The following is a 13,802-nucleotide window of genomic DNA, read 5'->3' on the forward strand; positions in this document are numbered from 1 at the left end:
ATAACCATAGATCTGACCTTCCCAAGCCTGATAATCACGCAAAGCTTGGATCTTGACACTCATGTGACGTCTAGGAGGCTTTACTTGGTGATTTAGCCCCAAACACAACAACCTAAGCTCATTGCCTCCATAGTTCTACATAAAGCAAGTTGGAATAAGCTCTTTAGACCACTATGGGTCCAGATCCGAAGTCTCAAAATGAATAGGGGCCATATTCTCACAACTCCTTCCAATAAAAGACATAAAAACTCTACATCTATGGGTTCCTTCAACAAATCAGATAAAGGGGCGACATAATACCTCAAAGATGAAGTCTTTTGCTCGAAATCCCCAGATGCACAACCTCCTTGGTCTCCTTCAAGCTGAAATCACCTCCTTCTTGCAAGAATCAATCACAAAGATCAAGAAATGGCTCCTTTCCTCTCACAAACGCTCTAGCTCTTTTAGGGTTTCTCTCTGGGGTTTGGTAGCCGCAAGTGACGGTCCTAAGGGCCTTTAAATAGGTCCCAAACCCAAGAAATTAGGGTTTCATTAAACAACGTGGACTCACCGAGTCCACGTATGGACTCGCCGAGTCTAGTCATTAATCCAGTCTAACAATGCGCGGCTCTACTCGGCGAGTCTAAGCGCCTACTCGCCGTGTCCCTCTCCAAAACTCAAAAATAATTAGATAAATACAGTACCTGGAAATCCGGATGTTACAATTCTCCCCTAATAGAATCAGACTTCGCCCTCGATGTCTCTCTCAGCAAATAACTCTGGGTACTGTTCACGCATCTCTAACTTCGGCTCCCAAGTCAGCTCGGACCCCTTCCGATGTTGCCACTGGACCTGAACCAATGACACCTCCTTGTTTCTCAAAACCTTGATCCTCCTATCCCGAATCGCAATTGGCCTCTCAATATAGTTCAGGCTCGCATCCACCTGAATGTCCTCAAGGGGAACCACTGCCGACTCATCGGCGATACATTTCCTCAACTGAGATACGTGGAAGGTATCATGAATCTGACTCAACTCCGCAGGTAGTTCCAAACGATACGCTACTCTGCCCACCCTGGCGATCACCCTGAAAGGACCAATATACCGAGGCCCCAACTTGCCTCTCTTCCTGAATCGGATCACTCCTTTCCAAGGAGATACCTTCAGGAGGACGAAGTCACCAACCTGAAATTCAAGCTCGGACCGGCGCCTGTCCGCATAATTCTTCTAGCGACTCTGAGCGGTCAACAACCTCTATCTGACCTGCTGTATCTGCTCTGCCGTCTGAAGCACTATCTATGTACTACCCATCACACGCTGCCCGACCTCACCCCAGCAAATGGGAGTCCGACACCTCCTCCCATACAAGATGGTACGCGTTCCACCCACGAACGGCACCCAAATCCGACCCTGAAAGGTCATAAGTCCTCGACCATCGGTAACGAACTCCGATACCTGTCCGATAACCCGCTCTCTCTTCCGGTTCTCCGACCTAATGGCCTCAGCCTGCGCCCCTCGAATGGTGTCCAACACCGGAGTCATCACTGTCAATCTCATACAAACATCTCGTATCGGGGCACTCTCTGCCCTGCGACTCAGGGCATCAGCTACAACATTAGCTTTGCCCGGGTGGTACAGGATCTCGCAATCATAGTCCTTCACCACATCTAACCATCTCCTCTGACGCATGTTCAGGTTGGGCTGATCCATCAAATACTTCAAGCTCTTATGGTCCGTATATATGGTACACCGAACCCCGTACAGGTAGTGACGCCAGATCTTGAGGGCAAACACTACTGCCCCCAGCTCCAGATCGTGGGTGGGATACCTCGTCTCGTGAGGCTTCAGCTGCCTTGATGCGTATGCTATGACATGCCCTCTCTGCATCAGCACCACTCCCAGCCCCGATATCGATGCGTCACAATACACCACAAAGTCCTTCATTTCCTCCGGAAGGGCTAACACCGAGGCTTCGCATAGTCTCTGGCGAAGTGTCTCGAAGGAGGCCCGCTGCTCTGGGCCCCATGAAAAAGCAACACCCTTCCGGGTCAGTCTGGTGAGTGGTACAACGATCTTGGAGAAATCCCTGATAAATCTCCTATAATAGCCGGCCAACCCGAGGAAACTCCTGATCTCGGTGGGGGATCTCGGCACCTCCCAACTCATCACTGCCTCAATCTTGGCCGGATCGACCAAAATCCCATTCTGGTTAACGAGGTGCCCTAGGAACTGGACCTCTCGTAACCAGAAATCACACTTGGAGAATTTGGCATAAAGCCTCTCCGATCTCAAAACTCCAAGTAACTCTCTCAAATGCTCCTCATGCTGCTCTCTGGATCTCGAATACACCAATATGTCATCGATGAACACGATCACCGAACGATCCAACATCGGTCTGCATACTCTGTTCATGATATCCATGAATGCTGCCGGTGCATTGGTGAGCCCGAAAGGCATCACCACGAACTCGTAATGCCCGTAACGAGTCCTGAATGTTGTGTTCTGGATATCCTCATCTCGTACTCTCATCTGATGATATCCAGATCTCAAGTCGATCTTGGAAAACCAAGACGCTCCCTGCAACTGATCGAATAAATCGTCAATCCTCGGTAAGGGGTAACGGTTCTTGACCGTCAGTTTGTTCAGCTCCCGGTAATCAATGCACATCTGGTGTGAACCATCCTTTTTCTTGACAAAAAGGATCGGCGCTCCCCACGGCGAGCTACTCGGCCGTATAAACCCCTTCCCCAGCAGCTCCAGAAGCTGCGAGGATAACTCCTGCATCTCTGGTGGCGCAAGGCGATAGGGCGCCTTGGCGATAGGGGCTGCCCCCGAAACCAATTCGATACGGAACTCTACCTGCCTCTCGGGAGGTACACCCGGAAACTCCTCAGGGAAAACATCCGGGAACTCACGCACTATCGGGACCTCATCGATCGACCTCGGTCTCTCTGCATCTACTCTCGTATCCACCACATAAGCCACAAACCCACTACAGCCCTGCTGTAGACTCTGCCTCGCTCTAGCGGCCGAACAAAATGCTGAGCCAGAACAGGTACCCTTGCCGTACACCGTAAGTACTCCCCCACTGGGATCTCGTATCGTCACCAACTGTCGCTCGCAGTCTATCACAGCCCCAATTCGGCTCAACCAATCCATGCCTACTATGACACATACGTCCCCCATAGCAATCGGGACCAGATCTAGCGGGAACTCGACACCGAAGATCTCGAGTACACATCCTCGAATCACATCAGTAGCATACACTGTTCGCTCGTCGGCTATAGAAACTCGTAGAGGTCGACTCAACGCCTCTCGCTGAACACTGATGTGTCGACTAAACGCTATCGACACAAATGACCGACTCGCACCCGAGTCAAACAACACCAAAGAAGGTACAGAACACACACGAAATTTACCAGCTACCACATCAGGTGCTGCGCGGACCTCCTCCGCTGTCAAGTGGAAGGCTCTCCCGCGAGCCTTCGGCGCCTCGGCCTTTGCCGGCCGACGCTCTGTAGCTCGAATAGCAGGCGCAGATCCCTGCGCTGATCTCTGCAGTTGCTGTGGGCACTCGGCCTTCCGATGGCCGGTCTGGTTGCAATGAAAGCAAACCGTGAATCCCTTGGGGCAGTCCCTCCCATAATGCCCCTCCTTCTCACACTTATAACACACCCCAGCTCTGTATGTTCCCCCGTGGCTCTTGCCGCACTTTCCACAAATGCGGCCCTTCGGACCCCCAGATCTCGAATCTGCGGGCTTTGCCCGCTTGGCTGCCGGCTGAGACTGTGCCGGTCGTCGATCCACCCTCTGAGACTCGGCCTCCTCCCTGGCCTGCGTATCCAGCTCAATCTCCCTCTTCCGGGCATTTGCCTGGAGCTCAGCAAATGTCCGGTAAGTCGAGTTCGACACGAACTCCCGTATATCCCTCCTCAAAACACCCAAGTACCGGCTCATACGTGCCTACTCAGTAGACACCTGCTCAGGGCAGAACATCGCCCTCTCATGAAACTTCCGGGTAACCACAGTAACCGAATCAGTACCCTGTTTGAGGGTCAAGAACTCCTGGGCCAATCGCTCCCTCTCCACCGGAGGAACATACTCATCTCGAAACATCGTGGTGAACCTCTCCCAGGTCACCACAGTCATCTCTGCAGTAGTGAAGTCTGCCATCACAAACTTCCACCAGTCCTTCGCTCCCAAGCGAAGCTGGTTCAGCGCAAACCGAACCCTCAGATGCTCTGGACACGAGCAGGTATAGAAACAACCCTCAACATCGGTAATCCATCTCATAGCAGCAATCGGATCCTGCATCCCATCAAACTCTGGTGGCTTCGTGTTGCTGAACTCTCTGTACAGCAACGAGTCACTCCCCTGCGGCCTGGCAGCAGCAACGGCTGCGGTGGCCGCAGCAACAGCTGCATCAGTAAGAGCGGCGTACCGCTCATCAAAAGCCTCCATCATCGTGGTCTTGATAGACCCGAACATCTCTGGAATCTCAGCACGGATGGCAGCAGCCACCTCATCATGAATCATCTGGCGGAGCTCCTCATCGCTCACAACCCCCTCGCTAGTCCCTGGCCGGTGGCGCGTCCCAACCATGATGTCTCTCTGAAATACAACACAAGATATCAGAGACTCGCTCGAGTATACTCGCACTCGATAACTCAACCGTACTTGCTCCTTAGTACCCAATGGATTCTTACTTAGGGTGCGCGCTGCTCCGGTGTCTTCAGTAGTACGGGCCCTATACTAGCATCCACACTGCATCAGCATTCACTCTAAGTCCTCCTCCTTGGATCCCAGATCACAAGTATACAATATCTCACTGGCATAGGCTACCCTTCGGTAGGCCTCTCAACAGCTCCTCACTGCTACCTATTCGCTCTCAAGCATCACATAACAGCAAAATCATTTCTAGGCTAAGGCATCACAAATCAGGCCACTCTAGTCCTAATATGATTACCTAGCCTACTCTAGCATGCATAATATCTCATAACACGTAAGGTAAGGGTATTTTGGGAAATCACCGTTCGGGCGCTGGCTGATCGTACACACTGCTCTGCTCTGCTCTTTCAAAACATTCTACTCTTTAATAAAATTTTGTGAATTTTATTTTGAAATTCTCTCAAATCCTCAGTTTGAGTTCAGATACGCCCGAAGGTGCACCCGAATCCCTCAAACCTAGGCTCTGATACCAACTTGTAACACCCAATTTTTCAAAACAACTTTTTGAATTTCAAAACATACTTTCCACCACATAAAAATCACAAAATCATAATAAATCTCTGTATCATCACAAAACATGTCCCAAGATCTCATATAAATAAATCCTCTCTCGTGTGTACGAATCATGTCGGCGCCTTCCCGTGATCCTCACTAGTACCTGAAACACATCACACATCAACTGTAAGCATAAAAGCTTAGTGAGTTCCCCAATATACCACATACAACACATACGCCACTCGAGGCTACAATACGACCCTCCGGTCCGATGTGTCTCAGTGGGACCCTCCAGTCCCGTAGCTCGTTGGACCCTTTGGTCTGGTCATAGCTCGTTGGACCCTTCGGTCCGGTCTGTATCGTTGGACCCTTCGGTACGGTCTATATCGTTGAACCCTTCGGTCCGGTCTATATCGTTGGACCCTCCGGTCCGGTCTATATCGTTGGACCCTCCGGTCCGGTCTATCCATTGTTGACCAAACCCTAAAAGTCAACAAAAGTCAACAGTCAACTCTTGACCAGACGCGCCGAGTGCACAAATGTGACTCGGCGAGTTCAGTCGTGAACTCGAGTCCTATATTCCCCCTCTGACTCACTGAGTCATTCCCCCAACTCGGCAAGTCACTCACTGAGCGATTCACGGGAAACCCTAACCCTACTCGCCGAGTCTGCCCTTGGACTCGGCGAGTTCATGTCAAGCACAAACTCAAATGACCTCCTGAGGTCAGATCTGTTCCTTAGAACCATAGATCTGACCTTCCCAAGCCTGATAATCACGCAAAGCTTGGATCTTGACACTCATGTGACGTCTAGGAGGCTTTACTTGGTGATTTAGCCCCAAACACAACAACCTAAGCTCATTGCCTCCATAGTTCAACATAAAGCAAGCTGGAATGAGCTCTTTAGACTACTATGGGTCCAGATCCGAAGTCTCAAAATGAATAGGGGCCATATTCTCACAACTCCTTCCAATAAAAGACATAAAAACTCTACATCTATGGGTTCCTTCAACAAAACAGATAAAGGGGCGACATAATACCTCAAAGATGAAGTCTTTTGCTCGAAATCCCCAGATGCACAACCTCCTTGGTCTCCTCCAAGCTGAAATCACCTCCTTCTTGCAAGAATCAATCACAAAGATCAAGAAATGGCTCCTTTCCTCTCACAAACGCTCTAGCTCTTTTAGGGTTTCTCTCTGGGGTTTGGTAGCCGCAAGTGACGGCCCTAAGGGCCTTTAAATAGGTCCCAAACCCAAGAAATTAGGGTTTCATTAAACAGCGTGGACTCGCCGAGTCCATGTGTGGACTCGCTAAGTCCAGTCATTAATCCAGTCTAACAATGCGCGGCTCTACTCGGCGAGTCTAAGCGCCAACTCGCCGAGTCCCTCTCCAAAACTCAAAAATAATTAGATAAATACAGTACCTGGAAATCTGGATGTTACACTAACTCTAAAGTAGCAGCTCAAAAATCCGATCTTCGAATCCATGCGATCGAAATCCATTTCTTCACAATCAGATTCAACATGCTTCTTCCTTGAAGCTTCCTCTCTTTTCTTCAATCCTATAAAACATCAAAATGCAATCTTATCACATCATGTATTAAGAATCAAAAATAGGAACTTAACAGAGTTAGATAGTGGATTTTACCTGAAGCAGAGTCATACAACTTGACTTTCCCTTCTTCGCGATCCTTCAGATAATTAGGGCAGCTTCGTAACCAATCCCCTTCTCTTGGCAGTAGAAACATATGGACTCTTCTGGAATGGTACACGGGACAATCTCAGACTCAGCCTTTCTCTTGCGTAGAGAAAACGTTTCTGGACTTCCAATGTTTCCATCAATGTCCACAGAAGCATGGGAGGTTGACTTACCAGACACATTTGCTAGACCAGTATGCCAAATCATTACTGATTCAGCATCAATAAGCAAATAAGTCAACTCAATGAGGGTCACGTTGTGATCCATCATATAGTACTCTCTAACGAACTCACTATATAATTCGGGAAGTGATTAAAGAACCCAATCAATAGCCAACTTCCCTGGGAAAACAGTACCCATCATTTTCAACTTATCAATGTGTGACTTCATCTCTATGACTTGTACACACACAGACTTCCCATCTACATGTCTTTTTGCCAATAGGGCTTGAGTGATCTTGAACTTTTCAAGCCTTCGAACTTGTGGGTCAAGGAGAACTATTGGAGGAGGTGGAGGTAATGAAGCATGATTCTCATTTCCATGATCCAGTTGTCGAACATCATCTTCAAGTGGAAAACTCTTTCCAACGGATTCAGGAAGACCATAGTTGTCAGAATTTGACATCTACAAAACGGGAGAAATTCAAGTTAGTTGATTGGAATCCTTAATATAACACCCAAATGAAATATCAAGGCTAGGACCCAACACAATATTCTACAATTTGGAAGAGGGATTCCGTAATCCAAAATGCAGAACATTTGAAGGTAGGTAAATGACGATTTACCAATTTCCACCATGAAAAACGAAAATTGAAGGTTTAAGTTTTAAATGAATTGAAACTCCTAGATCTTTTGAGATTCATTGAACTTTTCAATGGCATGTTTAAATCTCAATTGTGCCCTTTGTTTGTGACTGGGATGCCGAGGATCACAAACAAGTTGTGGATAACCATGCAAATATACATGGTGCCCCCAATGTTACAGTCACCTAATCGACGTGCAGGTTAACCACATACGCTCCATCGATCTATGACAAACATCGAGTCACCCTTTGCCACCTTTCCTTAGAGCCCAATTAGTGTGCCGGTTAACCACACACGCTCCACTAACGTCTTAGCAAGGGTACAAAGTGTAATTTCATGGAATAGCACCAACTCCACATTTTTCCTAAAGCAACTAAGATTTGGGAATTTATAAAAGTGTTTAGTTACTTTGTATTTCATTATACTTATAATGGAAGGTTGTGTCCTATCCTACTCGTTTGGCTAACGACCCTCCACTAGTCAAGAGTGCGGTGGGTAAGAGTGGATACCAATTCAATCGCCATTTTATAGGCAATTTCCTTAAACACCCCTTAGAGACCAGCTTCGTAAATGAGGCCTACTAACAGTAAAACTGACTTTTACTCATACATAGATAATATTAGACTTTTAATTTTATATATAGTATAAGGGTGTATTTTACACTTTTAAAATACTAAGTGGTTTAATTTAATAAATTTTACTTTTAATTTAATTAAATATAAACCATATCATTATGGATTTATTAACTCTCTTTCAATTAGACACTTAATTAATTTAATAAAACCATAAGAGTGTAATTTGAACTTTTCAAAAACTAGGGTTTTAGAATTGAATATTTCAACATTAAACTTTTAATCAAAATTTTAAATTTCAAAACTTGGGGGCAAGTTTTGAAACTTTTCAAAACCTTAGGGATTAGAATTTAAACATTTCAAAATTAAACCTTTTAATAAAAAATTTAAATTCCAAAACTTGAGAGCAAGTTTTGAAACTTTTCAAAAGACATAGGAAATAGCAAATAATTTAAATTAAACATTTAATTTAATGATTATCTAAATTTGACCTATTCCTTTTATTCACAAGATAATTCACCAAATAACTCAAATAATCAAAATTTATCGTATAAGGAATTTATTATTCAAATAATTGGTAATTATCTTTTGTTTTGGTAAGGATAATCATATAATACTATGTGAAAACAGATCTAGATGATTACCTCTCCAAGAATGGCTTGAATCTTCTTGTCTTGGAGCTTAAAGTCACAAATGTCACTCCTCTAATGGCTTACAAACACCACAAGCAAGATGATGATCTTAGAGAGAGGGAGGAGGCACCAAAAACGTCCTAGGGTTTCTCTTAGAAGGTTAGCCACGTTTTTGGGGCTTAGGGGTTCCTTATATAGGTAGGCTATTAGGGTTATCAAACAAGGAAACCCTAATTTGACTGCTTAGGCTCTAAGCAGCCCATGGACTCCCTCCTTAGAGGCTTTGTGCGAATTCTAATGGGTTTCCCCATAGATTTCGTCCACTCCAACTTCTATGGAGTCCATTAGCCCAATATTCAACTATCACACAATTGACAGTTCTAGTCCCCTTTATTTAATTAATGTCTTTTAGGCACAAAATCAATTCTAATTAATTCTTGACTAATATTAATTAAACAATATGATTTCTCATTTAATATATTATTCATATAATATATTAATAAACCATAATAACCTCTCTTTCTCCTTGAATCATCCTATCAAGTTGCTTTGGTGAAGGCAACCCAAAAGGACCATGCACAATCGGGTCAAGTACATACCAAATATAGTTACGGGCTTAGACACTAATCCAACATATATATTAAAATGTTTAATACTATGTCTATAACATGAGTCAATCGAATCGCTAGTACGCCTCATTTACGAAGCCACACTATAAAGATTGTATAAGGAAACAACATATAAAATGACTGTTGAATGATTGTATCTTTCAGCTACCGCTCTCCTATGTGGTGGAGGATCGTTAGCCGAACGGGTTCGATAGGGCATAACCTCATTAAAAGTATAATAATATAAAGTACTAGAACCTTCTTTAAAATCCCACTCTAGTTACTTTAGGAAAATGTGAAATTGTATGCTAATCGATGAAAACGCACATCAATCTTTATGAGTCGTTAGTGGAGCGTACGTGGTTAATAAACACACTAATTTGGGACTATAAAGGTGTTATGATGGCACAAGTTGAAAATTATCATTAATTGATGGTGTGTGTGTGGTTTACCAACAAATTTGAGATGATAAAAGACTTTAAGTGTCACAACTAGCATTTTTAGCTAGGAAATTCTGTTCTCATGTATAGTAAGGTTGTATTAACGTGTTAAAGTTTACATTATGATTCCTAATGGACCATGTAATGTTATAATGTAAAGCAGTTATGTATCTAAAATCTCTCCGAGTATCTTAAATCTCTCCCAAATCTCTCTGCGTACCTCAAATCTCTCTCAAATATCCCTATGTAGTTTTCCTTAGTCAAAATAAACTCAAAATGAAAGGAGAAAACTTGAAAGACCAAGCCCATTTTGGAATACACTTTTCACTTTCGGAGTCCCCTTTTTCAGTCCGTAACCCTCTTAGATTCATATGCATTTCTCATTTCGTACTCCTCAAGAAGCCGAGCAATCTCGCTCCGGAACTATGGTACTTCAGAACTCAGCATGCCCCGAACAATCTCGCTCCGGACGAACCGCTGATCCGGAACTGACTGGTTTCATAAGGTCTCACATCATTCCGGAAGATCTCGCACTACGGACCGGAAGCTCTCGCAGCCTCGGATGGAAATGACTCTGGATGAACTGACTTCGCAAACTCGAGTTCGGAACTCATGCCTTGACTCCGAAACTTGAGGATTGACCTCGGAACTCCACTCCGGAACTTGAGAAGAGCTTCGGAACAATTCGTTTGACTCCGGAATTCACTATTTGACTCCGGAATTCATCATTTGGCTCCGGGTTTTGGAACACTTCAGACCATTTCATCATTTTCAGGTATTTTGACGTCGGGAATCCCACCAAACTCGTATTTTTCATAACTTAAAACCCTTAAACCCCCATTTTAAGCCAAATGTGATCATTTAAAATAATAATTAAGATTTATAAAGGTATTATTATTTTAAGCCATGATGAGAATAAGATAAGGATAAAAGGGTTTGACTTTGTGATTTAATGTGATCTCCTATTTCCTATGCAATTCACAGTAACCCATGCAAGAACCACCAAATAACAATGTTTGAACCAATAGATCCCCATGCACCTACCTCCTTCCCTCTTTTTCCTTTACCCCCTTAAAGCAACGACAGTGGGAGAATTTTTAACTTATCCATTTCTCCCACTTCCCTCATATTCTCTCAAATACTTCCCTCAAGAGCAAAAGCAAGGATTTTGTTAAGTATCAACTCTTCCAGTTCTCCTTAAGATTTTTAGATAAGATATTCCAATAATCTAGTATTTTACATCATTTGCAAGAAAAAGCCATATTATTTTATTCATAATAATGTGTGATAAAAACCCTTAGAACAACATTCCTTCCCAGGAAGTTCCTCAACTCATCCAAGAGCTTAGGCTTGAGATCTTCATCCCATCACTCCAGTCAACTCATCAACCAACTCAAGGTGAGCTTCATACCCCTACTTTTTCGAGATTTTTATTGTTTTTGGGGGAGAATGCCAGTCAAAACCTTGTTTTAAACCTTGATTTAATTGCTTATTATGCTTGTATGCTAAGTTATGTGTACTAAAATTATGAAGGCTCCTAGAACTTGAAAACTTGAGCAAGTCTCAAGAGTTTGAAGCTTATTTCACAACTTATGTATAAGAAATAAGAACTAGAAGGTTACAAATATACAAGTTACAAATCTTTATGACAAAAATCCTAAGTATTTACGTCAAAAATTGCTTAAACAAGTATTTTGGAGAAAATGGACCACTTTCAACAAATCACATAACTTTGCACCACCTTTTGACAAATAGGAGTCTTATTTGATAAATTATAAATTGAAGGACCATTTTGCCAACATCAAGAATTTTGGGTCATTTTGACAAGCCAGATTTACAAAGGAATATTTTCCATAAACGAAAACGAAATATCTAGTCAACAAGTACATCATTGTTATTTATGAAATAAATAATGGATTACAACGATTTGCTAAAAAATCTGTTAGTATTCTAGTCAGACGAATCTTCACACTACCTATAAATATAAATAATAGTTTACGCTTAAAGTCGTGTAAGAGTTATAACCAGAGTCTCCTGGAGGGGGAGCAGGAATTTGTGTATAGATCTATACGGGGTTGACACCTCGCACCTTCGCTGTTTGCTACAGCTAGACCGGCCAGTCTAGGGTGACAAATGTCTTAAACAAAACCGACGCCTGAAGAACGTCAGAACGGGGACTCCGTCATATTAGTATGGTTATAACGACTCACTAAGAATACAACAGTATGTTTTTAGAAAATTAGTCAAGTTACACCTCTCGATTTTAGACAACTATTGTTTATGTACTATAAACGAAAGTTTATTCACACCAGTGTTAGGGTTTTAAGATCACTACCTTACACATCAAAAAATATAGGATTTTTTGGGGAAAACAATGTTATACGATTTCGAAAAACGATAAACTAAAACACACATGCAACTATACTAGATTAGAAACAAAATCTACAACCATTTGATAAGAAAATATGGGAGTTTCTGGTTTTTTTTCCAACTACCACAAATTTTTATACAAAATGCTTATGAACTCACCAACATATTTTATTTTGACGCTTTTCAAACGACTTGTATTCTCAGGAAATCAATAAGCAGGTCAGTGACATGGGGATTCAAGATCATTTTGTCGAAATTTGGAATTTTATTCAATGTTGTCTCTTTTATGTATTTCAAGAACATGAACAATATGTAAAAACAATGTAAGTTTGTTATATTGATCTATGATGTTTGGATTTTCTATGTTTCATTTATATTCAATTGTTATGATACTGCACAATGAAGTCACCCGCCTCCGGACGTTTCCGCCGCTCTGGTCCGGGGGTGTGATAGATTGGTATCAGATCATTGTTTATAGTGAACCAGTATATCTAGCCATACACGATATACAACTATAAATACAATGGGACTAAAACACTATGACTAAAAGTATACATACTTGCTAGGACCGTATTATAACAAGAACAAAACAAGATAACTTAAAGATCGAACACTCAGTCAAACCTGGGCAGCTATGTAATCATATCTGGGATAAATATAGCCTGATCAACTATATTTATTTGAGATATGACCAACATGTGTTTGGGAGTGGTAGTGGTGTTGCAACAAGTCTAAAGCTGCCCAACTCGTTATCCGAAAGTTCTAAAGACCAAACCTAAAATAATTCAAATACTATAGGAATATTTTGACATTCCATCTATTTTCTCGTACTCATATATTCTTGCACAGACGACATGGCAGGCTTTCACCTCCCCGGAGACCCTTACTTTCCCAATCAGGGGAATGGGGGTTGGATCGAGGAAGACCTAGAAGAAGACCCCGAGGAACCCATGGAGGATCCCGAAGAACCGATGGAGTTTGAAGAAGAGGACGTCGATGAAGAAATCGAGGAAGATGACGATGAGGAGGTTGAGGAAGACGAGGAATCGGACGCAGAGTCTGAAGTTATCAACCCTCCCTACATGGCAAAGGTACCACCGCATAGGATGGGCAACAATGGCCCTACACCTCCTTGGGCTGCCGATATTGAGAGGTGGGGCCAACGCCAGGGTCAGCAACCACCATTTGGGATGAACCGAGGTTACTACGACCTCCAGCATGGAGGACCAGCGGATCACGCACTCCCTGTCGTGGTCAGACGTATTAGGGACATCGGTGACCAGGCTCAAGTGACTGCCGACTGGGTAATACAGATGCGGGCGGCTATGCAGGTTACGGATGCTCACACGCGAGACCTAGAGCGAGACTTCTATCCAATGGAACGGATCATGGAAGATCTTGCCTCTGCACGAGCGGAGGTCAGAGAATACCAGGGCAGACACACCGCTCTGGAGGAGCGTGTACGGATCAACGAACGTA

This window comes from Lactuca virosa, chromosome 5, assembly GCF_052849685.1.
Source record: "Lactuca virosa cultivar CGN04683 chromosome 5, Lactuca_virosa_CGN04683_v6, whole genome shotgun sequence".
In the NCBI taxonomy this organism is placed as follows: domain Eukaryota; kingdom Viridiplantae; phylum Streptophyta; class Magnoliopsida; order Asterales; family Asteraceae; genus Lactuca; species Lactuca virosa.